The 11,708-nt window shown below is 37.4% G+C and overlaps 1 pseudogene; it reads right to left on the minus strand.

Annotated features, from left to right (window-relative positions):
• Positions 1 to 1,875: 1,875 nt before the first annotated feature.
• On the minus strand, positions 1,876 to 2,494 carry LOC113181958 (putative monooxygenase p33MONOX pseudogene; annotated as a pseudogene).
• Between the last annotated feature and the right edge of the window lie 9,214 nt (positions 2,495 to 11,708).

Genomic DNA, 11,708 nt, shown 5'->3' on the forward strand with positions numbered 1-11,708 from the left:
ATAAACGGAATGCTACCCAAAACAAAACCAGAAAGTATCTGAGACAGTGTTTAAGACAATAAACATGTACACAGTGAGGAGAAATAAAAATGCAGTCTATTTCTTTTCTGCTGTAAAACATGTTGCATAAATGTATGAGAATGAGAATCATTTCAGTAAAAAATGCTTTCATTATAAAAAAGTTTTGAATTCTTCTCTCTCTCCTCCAAAAAAGTTTCAGTCTGTGACCTGGATAAAGAAGTCAAAAGATGACAGATGACACTAATTTCACATGAACCTTAAGTCTATAATGTAACTGTACTTACCATCTTCTTTACTCTAAAAACGTTTAACATTCAGGGGTTGGGGGTGGCTAAGTGGTAGACCATCTACCTGTCATGTGCAAGCCCTAGGTTCAATCCGCAGCACTGCAAAAAAATTAAAATAAGTTTAACATACATATACCAATATCAAATCAGTAGACCTAACTTTCTTCCTTTAGGAAATGTCCAACCAAATTGGAGTTAAATTAATCTTACTTTAAAGTTCAAGAGGAGCTGGGGTTGTAGCTCAGTGGTAGAGTGCTCACCTAGCATGCTTGAGGCACTGAGTTAGATCATCAGCATCACATAAATGAAAAATAAAGATATTGTGTCCACTTAAAAAAACTAAAAAATAAATATTAAAAAAATATAAAGTACAAGAACAGATATGTAAGACTAGTGACTGTTATGTGACTTATAAAAGAGAAGCATCTCTCCAAAAGCAGTGGCCCGAGAGGTACTATGAGACAGGAAGAACTGGCTGCAGGACAGTGATTTCTTAAGTTGACCAAAAAGGAGGGAGACTCCAGTTTAAGCCGAGAAAGAGGGATCCCTGCCAAGTCTAGACAGTAATTGCATCCCACACCTCAAACATGTCCCCCTAACTAGCAAGGCTGGAGCATAGCCCTACCAGAGTCAAGAAGGGAAGGTCACCCAAACTTATCAGTAGGCACCTCTTTGCCATGATGTATCAATGCTCACAGTGATGATGGTAAAAAGAATCAAGAAACCTAGGTTTTGGAAACATGTAAACATTATTTATCTAGTAAGCAATGATCAAAGTCTAGGATTAATGAGATAAAAATAGATAATGAAAAACATCACTGATAAGATTTTTTTTTAAGTCTGGCTTTAAAGCAGCACAAAATGGTTTCTTCCACACAAGCATAAGCTTTGTGCCAATGTTTCTCAGAATCAATATGGCTCTAGTCTAGCCTCAGTTTGAGAGGTTTTTTTTTTATATAAATATACTATACTATATAATATTCTCTATGAGGTAAGCTCCTTATGTAAACAAAATATTCATAGGAATATAATATAATATATTTCTTTGTCAGAGACAAGGTAAAAGAAGAATGAACAAGAAAACTTCCATTCAGAGTTCCTGGAATAGAAAGCACTCTTTCTATCCTGTGGGTATGATGAGCACGTGCAAACATGGGATATTATGGTTTGGATATGGGTGTCCCTCAAAATCTCCCGTGTTAATGCAGAAATATTCATAGGTAAATGACTGAATTGTGGGAGCTGTGACTTAATCAGAATGGACTGACTTGGTGGTAACTGTGGGCAGGTGGGGCGTAACTGGAGATGGTCTTTGGAGGTGTGCACTGAAAGGGTGCTTCTTCCCTGTGGCCCCTTCCCCTCATTCCCTGCTTCCAGACCCTGCCAGGAGCTGAGCAACTTCTCTCTGATGGGCTCTTCCCTCATGATGTGTTGCCTCACCTTGGGCCCAGAGCAATGGACCCCACTGTCTATGGACTAAGACCTCTAAAACTATGAGCTCCAATAAACTTTTCCTCCTCTGAGTTGTTCTTGTTGAATATTTTGGTTACAACCATGAAAAAGCTAACTAAAACACAGAGTTTGATATTAAGGTCGATGACAACTGTTTCTTCTCTTCTATCTCTGGGACATCCATCCTGGGTGGTTTCATCCATTGAGATGACCTGTGCACAGATCAGTTCCATTGGGGAGGGCTTCTTGGCTCTTTTGAAGGCCTGGATGGTAAACTCCAGAATCAGACATCTAAAAAGGTCTTGGTCCCCCCCCCAAAAAAAAAAAAACTCCTTTCTGAAGAATTTCTGTCCTTATTCCCACTTCCAGAATCCATGGTGCTAGGATTTGGCCAAGCAAAGCTGTAAAAAAATGAGAAATTAACCAGCCTCTAGGCCTTTGCTTAGAAGAACAGGGAGGGGTACTGCTTGGGATATACTGGGTTCATGTAGGCTGCTTCTCTTCTTTTGTTATCTTTCCACTCTGCAGTTTGTGGAATACTTTTGCCATCAGAGGCACTTGGTCTTCTCCATGGTAAGGCCCTTGTGGGTTGTGTAGCCAGCATGTCTCAGCCTTGTCTATTGCTCAAAATGCTAAATGCTCTCCTGGGTCTGTTTTGTGATCAGAGAATTCACGATGCTATGGGTGACTCTAGCCTTCACCACTGGGACCTTGTCCATACTGTCAGTGACCATTGACAGGAGCGTGTCTCAGTGGTAGAGCACTTGCCTAGCATACATGAGGTACTAGGTTCGATCCTAGGCACCATATAAAAAAATGAACAAAATAAAGGTATTGTGTCCATCTACAACTGAAAAAATATTTTAACAAAAAAGGGCTGTGAATGTGACCCAGTGTGTGGATGTGACTCAGTGGTTAAGCGCCCTGAGTTCAATTCCCAGTACCAAAAAAAAAAAAAAAAAACTTATCAGTAATTTAGGTTATCTGTGAACACCATCAGGCAGACAGAAGTCTAATATCTAATAAGAGATAGTGTTTGATAATTGAATGGATTTGAGAAAAATAATCAGAGGTAGGGATATAGCTCAATGGTAAAATACTTGCTTATCGTGTGTAATGCCCTGTGTTCAATTTCCAGCACTGAAGAAAAACAAAAAAGATAAAGGTAAAACTATTTGTTAGTGTGTATCCAACATAGTCCTAATAAAAGAAGTTTTAACTGAATGCTCAGTCATTCACAGGGTCAGCTGTAAAAACCTGTAGATTTTAACTCCTATTGCTTTAATTCAGTCCTTTACCAATTTTTGCCTGGCCTCTTGGCATAATCCTCCTGGCTTCCCTGTGCTCCACATTACCAGAAGTGTTGCAGAGGAGACCTGCCGGCAGAGCTGAAGTAGCTGCCAGTATCTATAGCTACAAATTCTTGAAATCCCACAGGAAGATTGTCCAGTGAGTCATCAGAATATAGACAGGAGTTGACTATAAAAGTGAGAAATGAAGGCACCATACACACTGCCTCTGGAGAGAACAGTATGGCTTTTACAGAATCTGGTGTTTTTTTGTTTTTTTTTTAAGTTTTGAGTTCTTTCATTCTTAGTTTTGCATTCCCCCTTTTGTAGAACCCTCAGCAAATTTCCTTTGGGAGAGTCCTGATGATCTAGTAACAAGGTATGGGTGTGACTTATGCAATTATCTATGGTTTGACATACCCATTTTCCAGATGTTTGTCTGTTTTGTTAAGGTTCCCTGTGATTCCTAGTTCTATAATCTATGGCTTATCTTTGATGTATATGCCTTATGTCCTCCCTATAAGTTACTGCCCTTCGTTTTCCTTCCCACACCTTCTTGCTCATGGCTGACTAGTTATCTAACAGAAAAACCTTTCTAAAATTTAAGTTTGACCATACCGTTATTTTACTTGTTGTCTCTATGACTGTAAAGCAATGAATACCAGCCTTCCTTTGCAATGTGATCTCCAATCAGTACAACCAAAGATACTCAAACATCGGTGATAGAAACATGTGCTATTTCCTAAATTATCTATGTCCTTGTAAGTATCTGTTACTGGTTTTTTTAATATTTATTTTTTAGTGTAGTTGGACACAATACCTTTATTTAATTTATTTATATGTGGTGCTGAGGATCCAACCCAGGGCCTCGCATGTGCTAGGCAAGTGCTCTACTGCTGAGCCACAACCCCAGCCCTCTATTAGTTTTAATCAACTGTGACCACTGTGACAAAAAGACCTTAACAGAACAACATAGAGAAAAAGTTTATTTTGGCTCACAGTTTCAGAGGTTCTTTCCCCAATCATCTGACTCCATAGCAGTTGACTATTGCTCCATGGCATAAGGACATGGCAGAGGAAAGCAGCAACCAGGAACCAGAGAGAGCTCCACTCATCAAGGACAAAAAGTCACAGCCCCAATGACCTACTTCCCCCAGCCATACCCTACCTGCCTACAGTTACCACCTAGTTAATCCTTACCAGTGGATTAATCTACTGATGAGGTTATACCTCTCATAATCTAATCTTTTACCTCTGAAAATTCTTGCAATGTCTCAAACATGAGCTTTGGGGGGGACACATCATATCTAACCCATAATGGTTATGGTGCCTGGAATGAATTTTTTCCACTGTCTCCTCTTTGCACCCTCCCTCCCCTTTGCCCAAAGTTCCTCCATTTTTCCCATGCCTCCCCCTCCCTGTTATGAATCAGCATCCACTTATTAGAGAACATTTGGTCTTTTTGGGGGGGGGATTGGCTTACTTCGCTTAGCATGATATTCTCCAACTCCATCCATTTACGAGCAAATGCCATAATTTTACTGGTAATAATACATATCCAAATTGATTTTTACTTTTATTAAAATTAATTAAATGCTCATATTATTTTTAATGAAATAAAAACTATCATTTTCTCAAATTTTTTTATAAAAAATAAATTGGCTTTTTTAGATTTAGTATGTGATTTAGTAACTGTTTTAGGTTTTTTGTGTTTTTTGTTTTTTGTTTTTTAATGTGAAGAAAGGACTTCTGTATTTAAATTTGTATTCCTCTTAACTGCTGCTAATAAAAGGATAATCAGTTTTGATCACTTATTCAGTTTCAAGCCTTTATGTTTTCCATAATTGAAGGTAATTTACTTAAGTACCTTACATCTCCATTACAAAATACACTCCTGTTTCCCAGGAGGCCTATCAAGGGTAATTCCCAGAAATAGCAGCAGCAGCCAGGATGCAACCAAAGCAGCTGCAAGCTGTCAGCATTTAAGGAACTGCAGCCTGATTTCAGGAAGCAATGCTAGGGAGGCAGTAGACAGACATAAGGTCATACATCACCACAGAAACCAAGACAATGACTCACCAAAAGTCCCTTTCCAAACCTTAGGACATAGAGGAAGAAAACACCTGACATCTGTCACTAATAAAATATTTATGTGTAGTACTTTACAGCATGTGATTGTAGAAGCAGAGAAATTCAGAACACACAGGAATGTAATTTCAATAAAGACAAGCTCCATCAACAAGAAAATCATGTGTATATGAATTAATTATTGTTGTACATAATATATATTTAAGTACTTAGTATATTAAGGAATTACTAAAGCACTATGTTAGATACTATATACCACAATAATCCAATTAAGATTCCCATTATAATTAACTTTTAATTATTTTAACAGTTTCAGAGTTGGCTTTGGAATACACAAACTAAGGCACAATACATGAAGGATACTATTTGACACATAGTAATAAATAATTCTTTTTTTGTGGTGTCAGTTCACTGACAATGAATTCTTTTAGTTTTCATTTCTTTTAAAGTACCTTTAAACCAGGCCCAGTGGCCCATGTCTGTAATCCCAGCAGCCAGGGAGGCTGAGACGGGAGGATCAGAGTTCAAAGCCAGCCTCAGCAATGGTGAGGTGCTAAGCAACGCAGTGAGACGCTGCCTCTAAATAAAATACAAAATAGAGCTGGAGATGTGGCTTTGTGGCTGAGTACCCCTGAGTTCAATCCCTGGTACCTGCCTCTTACACCCCCACCAAAAAAAAAAAAAAAAAAAAAAACCTTAAAGTACCTTTATTTCACTTTCATTTTCTAAGGATTTCTTAACAGACTTTACTTTTTAAAGAAGTTTGAGTTCATAGCAAAATTGAACAGAAGGTACAAAGAGTTCCCACATACTTCTTGTCCCTATATATGCATAGACTCCCTGGTTATCAACATCACCAGAATGGCACATAAATTACTTTTTAATGTATATTTTTCTAGTTGTAGATGGACACAATACCTTTATTTTATTTTTATGTGGTGCTGAGGATCAAACCCAGTGCCTCATGTGTGCCAGGTGAGCACTCTACCACTGAGCCACAGCCCCAGCCCCCATAAATTACTCTTGGTGAACCTGAACGGACACATTATTACCCAGAGTGCATGGTTTGCCGCAAGGTTCATTCTTGGTGTTGTGTATTCTATGGGTTTGGACAAATATATGACATGTAATCCACCATTGTATAGTTTCATTGCCCTAAAAACATCCTCTTTGCCCTATTTATTCATGCTTCTCTTTCCCCCTAACTCCTGGCAACCATTGATCTATATATTTTCTCTATGGTTTTTATTATCTCCACAATGTCATATATTTGGAATTATATAGTATGTGGCATTTTAGATCAAATCCTTCCACTTAGTAATATTCATTGAAATGTCCTCCATATCTTTTGTGATTTGATAGCTCATTTCTTGTTAGCACTTGTTGATGTATCACAGTTCCATTTACCTACTAAAGTACAATATTTTATCCAGTTTTTGGCAATTATGAAGCCTCCATAAACATCTGCTTACATGTTCTTGTGTGGACATACATTTTTAATTGCTCTGGGTAAATACCAAGAAGTACAATTGCTGACTATATGATAAACTTGTTTAATTTTGTAAGATATTACCAAAATGTCACTACCATTCTTTCATTCCCACCAGCAATAAGCAAGAGTTCCTGTAGCTCACTGGGTGTGGTGGCACATGCCTGTAATCCCAGTGACTCAGGAGACTAAGAGAGGAGGATCACACAATTTGAGATCAGTCTCAGCAACATAAAGCAAGATGCTGTCTCAAAATAAAAAATGAAAAGGACTGGGAATGTAACTCAGTGGTAGAGCACTCATGGGTTCAATTCACAGTGCAAAAACAAAAACCAAGAGATTCTGTATCTCCCTATCCTCACTAGCATTTCATTGGATTCTGGATTTTGACCACTGCAGGTATGCAGTGATGTTTCTTGGTTTTAATTTGCATTTCTTTGGGGATATTTTTTTCCTAGAGGAAGAATTCTACATACTTTAGATAGGAAATAGATAAATTCTAAGGTTTATTCCCACCCCCATTTCCTTTCAGCAACTCTCATTGCCTTCTGGTTTCTGGTAAAAAGTGAGGTGTTATACATATCCTTGTTGCCCTGTTTACAATGTACTGGTTTTCTCCTTAAAGGCGTTATCTTTGATTTTGGTTTCCAGTAATTTGATTATGATATGCCGAGGTGTAGTTCTTTTTGTACTTATCCTGCAAAAATAAATAAATAAATAAATACCACTATCTTATATATTTCATCAAGTTTGGAAACACATTGGCCATTTTCTTCAAATTTTCAGTCATAATATCATATTCATTCTCTCTCTTCCTACCCTCCTCTCTCTCCCTGTCTCCCTCCTTCCCCTTCTGTAATTCTAATTACATGTGTTAGAACTCTCAGTATTGTTATCAAGTCATCACTGGGGCTCTGCTAATTTTTCCCAAGATTTCTCCTTCTTCTTTTTTTTTTTTCAGATTGGATAATTTCCATTGATCTATCACCAAGAATACTAATTCTTTCTTCTGCTTTCTCTAATTTGTAGTTAAGCCTATCCAGTGATTTTTTTTAAAAATTAGACATTTTAATATCTAGTTCTAGAACTTCTATTTGGTTATTTGTGGGTTTTGTTTCTCTGCTGTAAATTACTATATGTTCATTCATTAAAGTTATATTGCCTGGGTTAGAGTTATGGCTCAGTGGCATGTGTGAGGCACTCGGTTCAATTCTCAGCACCACATATAAATAAATAAATAAAATAAAGGTCCATCAACAACCAAAATATTTTTTTTAATTATATTTCCTTTACCCTTATCAAGTATAATTATAAGAACTGCCTTGAAATCCTTGTCTTCTTATTATAAATAACACAGGAAGCATCCTATAATTGGTATTCAGTGACTGCCTTTTCCTTTGAGCACTGGTCACATTATCCTGTGTCTTCTTATGTCTAGGAATTTGGAGTTGTATCCTAGACATGGTAAATACATGATATGGTATCTAAATTCTGAGTTTTGTCATGTTCTTCTCAAGAATATTTATTTTTGTTTAATAGTATGTAATTACTTAGCAGAACTTAAACCCTAAACTCTTATCTCCTCTGTATCTCTGTGATGAACAGTAGCTGAAATCTGCTCAGTTGAGGGTTTTTGTTTGTTTTGGCTCAATGCTTTCTGGAATATTCTCCTTCACTTTCTGGCTGTGGTTTCCCTAGACTGACTCTGAATTCTTTTTTTTTTTTTGGGGGGGGGGTTTCCATTTTTTTTTATTATTGGTCATTCAAAACATTACATCTAACTTGATATATCATATTTCACAGTTTGATTCAAAAGGGTTATGAACTCCCATTTTTACCCCATATACAGATTGCTGAATCACATCAGTTACATCAATTACATTTCCATTGATTTACATATTGCCATTTTAGTGTCTGATGAATTCTGCTACCTTTCCTATCCTCTACTATCCCCCTCCCCTCCCCTCTCCTCCCCTCTTCTCTCTCAACCCCCTCTACTGTAAAACATTTCTCCCACTTGTATTATTCTTCCCTTACCCCTCACTTCCTCTTGTATGTAATTTTGTATAACCCTGAGAATCACCTTCCCTTTCCATGCAATTTCCCTTCCCTCTCCCTTTCCCTCCCCCCTCTCATCCCTATTAATGTTAATCTTCTTCTCCTGCTCTTCGGCCCTACTCTGTCCTTAGTTACTCCCCTTATATCAAAGAAGTCATTTGGTATTTGTTTTTTAAAGATTGACTAGCTTCACTTAGCATAATCTGCTCTAATGCCATCCATTTCCCTCCAAATTCTATGATTTTGTCATACTTTGCAGAGTAATACTCCATTGTGTATAAATGCCACATTTTTTTTATCCATTCATCTATTGAAGGGCATCTAGGTTGGTTCCACAATCTTGCTATTGTGAATTGTGCTGCTATGAACATCGATGTAGCAGTGTCCCTGTAGCATGCTCTTATTAGGTCTTTGGGGAATAGACCGAGAAGGGGAATAGCTGGGTCAAATGGTGGTTCCATTCCCAGCTTTCCAAGAAATCTCCATACTGCTTTCCACATTGGCTGCACCAATTTGCAGTCCCACCAACAATGAACCAGTGTACCCTTTTCCCCACATCCTCGCCAGCACTTGTTGTTATTCGACTTCATAATGGCTGCCAATCTTACTGGAGTGAGATGGTATCTTAGGGTGGTTTTGATTTGCATTTCTCTGACTGCTAGCGATGCTGAGCATTTTTTCATGTACTTATTGATTGATTGTATGTCCTCCTCTGAGAAGTGTCAGTTCAAGTCCTTGGCCCATTTGTTGATTGGGTTATTTGTTGTCTTTTTGTCTAATTTTTTGAGTTCTTTGTATACTCTGGATATTAGGGCTCTATCTGAAGTGTGAGGAGTAAAGATTTGTTACCAGGATGTAGGCTCCCTATTTACCTCTCTTATTGTTTCTTTTGCTGAGAAAAAACTTTTTAGTTTGAGTAAGTCCCATTTGTTCATTCTAGTTGTTAACTCTTGCGCTATGGGTGTCCTATTGAGGAATTTGGAGCCCGACCCCACGGTATGTAGATCATAGCCAACTTTTTCTTCTATCAGACGCCGTGTCTCTGATTTGATATCAAGCTCCTTGATCCATGTGCATGGCGAGAGAAAGGGATTCAGTTTCATTTTGATGCAAATGGATTTCCAGTTTTCCCAGCACCATTTGTTGAAGATGCTATCCTTCCTCCATTGCATGCTTTTAGCCCCTTTATCAAATATAAGATAATTGTAGTTTTGTGGATGGGTTTCTGTGTCCTCTATTCTGTACCATTGGTCCACCCACCTGTTTTGGTACCAGTACCACGCTGTTTTTGTTACTATTGCTCTGTAGTATAGTTTGAAGTCTGGTATCGCTATACTGCCTGATTCACACTTCCTGCTTAGCATTGTTTTTGCTATTCTGGGTCTTTTATTATTCCATATGAATTTCATGATTGTTTTATCTATTTCTACAAGAAATGCTGTTGGGATTTTGATTGGCATTGCATTGAACTTATAGAGAACTTTTGGTAATATCGCCATTTTGATGATGTTCGGACTATCCATGAACAGGGTATATTTTTCCATCTTCTAAGGTCTTCTTCTATATCTTTCTTTAGGGTTCTGTAGTTTTCATTGTATAAGTCTTTCACCTCTTTTCTTAGGTTGATTCCCAAGTATTTTATTTTTGGGGGGGACATTGTGAATGGAGTAGTTGTCCTCATTTCCGTTTCAGAGGATTTGTCGCTGATATACAGGAATGCCTTTGATTTATGCGTGTTGATCTTATATCCTGCCACTTTGCTGAATTCATTTATTAGCTCTAATAGTTTCTTTGTAGACCCTTTTGGGTCTGCTAGGTAGAGAATCATGTCATCTGCAAATAGTGATAATTTAAGTTCTTCTTTTCCTATTTTTATGCCTTTAATTTCTTTCGTCTGTCTAATTGCTCTGGCCAGTGTTTCGAGGACTATGTTGAACAGAAGTGGTGAGAGAGGACATCCCTGTCTTGTACCAGATCTTAGAGGGAATACCTTCAATTTTTCTCCATTCAGAATGATGCTGGCCTGTGGCTTATCATAGATTGCTATTACAATGTTGAGGTATGGTCCTGTTATCCCTAATTTTTCTAGAGTTTTGAACATAAAGGGATGCTGTACTTTGTTGAATGCTTTTTCTGCATCTATCGAGATGATCACATGGTTCTTTTTTTTAAGTCTATTGATGTGGTGAATAACATTTATTGATTTCCGTATATTGAACCAGCCTTGCATCCCAGGGATGAATCCTACTTGATCATGGTGTATGATTTTTTTGATATGTTTTTGAATCCGATTCACCAGGATTTTATTGAGGATTTTTGTGTCTATGTTCATTAGAGATATTGGTCTGCAGTTTTCTTTCTTTGAAGTGTCTTTGTCTGGTTTAGGGATCAGGGTGATATTGGCCTCATAGAATGAATTTGGAAGTTCTCCCTCTTTTTCTATTTCCTGAAATAGTTTGAAAAGTATTGGTGTTAGTTCCTCTTTAAAGGTTTTGTAAAACTCTGCTGTATACCCATCCGGTCCTGGGCTTTTCTTAGTTGGTAGTCTTTTGATGGTTTCTTCTATTTCCTCTATTGTTATTGGTCTGTTTAGGTTGTCTATATCCTCCTGACTCAATCTGGGCAGATCATAAGACTTAAGAAATTTATCTATGCTTTCACTATCTTCTATTTTATTGGAGTATAAGGATTCAAAATAATTTCTAATTATGTTCTGTATTTCTGAAGTGTTTGTTGTGATATTACCTTTTTCATCCTGTATGCTAGTAATTTGGGTTCTCTCTCTTCTTCTCTTCGCTAGCATGGCTAAGGGTCTGTCGATTTTATTTATTTTTTCAAAGAATCAACTTTCAGTTTTGTCAATTTTTTCAATTGTTTCTTTTGTTTCGATTTCATTAATTTCAGCTCTGATTTTAATTATTTCTTGCCTTCTACTTCTTTTGCTGTTGTTTTGCTCTTCTTTTTCTAGGATTTTGAGATGAAGTATGAGATCGTTTATTTGTTGGTTTTTTCTTTTTTAAAGGA

This window comes from Urocitellus parryii, chromosome 3 (assembly GCF_045843805.1).
Source record: "Urocitellus parryii isolate mUroPar1 chromosome 3, mUroPar1.hap1, whole genome shotgun sequence".
Lineage (NCBI taxonomy): Eukaryota > Metazoa > Chordata > Mammalia > Rodentia > Sciuridae > Urocitellus > Urocitellus parryii.